A 267-nucleotide genomic window follows, 5' to 3' on the forward strand; every position below is an offset into this window, starting at 1 on the left:
CACCCCCAGAAGCCTACTCCAGACCTAGTGTGTTCAAGAGCCCTAAAGACCTGGGATATAAGTATTGTGGGAATTCAGGGGAAGAAGAGATGACTTTCGAGAAGAAGAAAATTCAGATGAATTACTTGGCGAATGACAAAGAAAGCACAGGAATCCAATAGTGTTTCTCTTTCTTTGATGAAAGTCCGGCTTTATGCCTAATGAGGGATGTAAGTTGCGGAAGTAGCAGAAAATTCACAGAGATGCCATTAAATTGAAATTTGAGTC

Source organism: Bison bison, unplaced genomic scaffold (genome assembly GCF_000754665.1).
Source record: "Bison bison bison isolate TAMUID 2011002044 unplaced genomic scaffold, Bison_UMD1.0 scf7180017864145, whole genome shotgun sequence".
In the NCBI taxonomy this organism is placed as follows: domain Eukaryota; kingdom Metazoa; phylum Chordata; class Mammalia; order Artiodactyla; family Bovidae; genus Bison; species Bison bison.